Source organism: Penaeus monodon, chromosome 32, assembly GCF_015228065.2.
Source record: "Penaeus monodon isolate SGIC_2016 chromosome 32, NSTDA_Pmon_1, whole genome shotgun sequence".
Taxonomy (NCBI): domain Eukaryota; kingdom Metazoa; phylum Arthropoda; class Malacostraca; order Decapoda; family Penaeidae; genus Penaeus; species Penaeus monodon.
In genome coordinates this window covers 5,638,789-5,639,656 of record NC_051417.1, presented here as the reverse complement: position 1 = coordinate 5,639,656, position 868 = coordinate 5,638,789, and the positions used below count along the sequence as shown (strand labels likewise).

Below are 868 nucleotides of genomic sequence, written 5' to 3'. Positions count from 1 at the left end.
TTATGGTAGCTAAGATTAATCTTCAGTTATCAAAAAAGCAAACTCACAAAAAAATGAGAACCAACCTGCTAAATGTGCCATCTAATTTAAATTAAGAGTAGAGTTAGAGTTCTTAATAACACAAAAATGCACAAGACTTTATTACAATGGATAAATAAGTTAGGAAGCCACAGAAACACTTTCAGATTGCATATCAGAAGTCTCCATCTCAGTTCCCCCACTTACATTTTTTGCCACTTATCAAGAAAAAATTGAGGTGCACAGTAGGGTTATAAGGATTAAAAAAAGGAAAAAGAGAAAAGAAATTAAGTGATATAAAAAAAAGGTGAAGAAGTGATTACAGAAAGTGGCCAAAGCATTACTAAGCCATACCTCCCAGGCAAGCATCTTCAAATACTGAAACAGAGGCAATTTTGTTGGACAGATGTCAATAATGCTACCAAAACAAATAAATGAAGTGTCACCACCTATTATAAATGATTTAAATAGTGCATTTTCTATATCACAGACTTAATCAACACACATTTCTGTAAAGCTTTATCTTTTGTGCAATATCTAAAATACCTTAAATATAATCTTCTCTAAAATAAACTTATTTTGATGTATAACCTCAAATGACCAGTTTGCAATGATTATAACATTTACATGAAAACAAAAAATCTGTTCTGCATATCCCTTTATACCAACAGTAATAGTCTACTATCTGACACAATTATAATAATTTTTCAAATTTCTTCTCTGCAGCAAGAAATACAGTTTTACAACACAAAAGAAGCCATGAAGCAAAAGCGCAAGGAAAATCCAACCATATACACAAACAAGCAAAATAAAAGCATCTAAGAAAAAATTAACACACACAAAAAATAAT

The 868-nt window shown here is 30.4% G+C and overlaps 1 protein-coding gene across 1 annotated transcript in view; it reads right to left on the bottom strand.

The window, feature by feature from the left end:
• LOC119593383 (tudor and KH domain-containing protein homolog) overlaps positions 1–868 on the bottom strand; it is a gene marked incomplete at its 3' end in the record, with an annotated part of 10,569 nt that overhangs the window by 332 nt on the left and 9,369 nt on the right.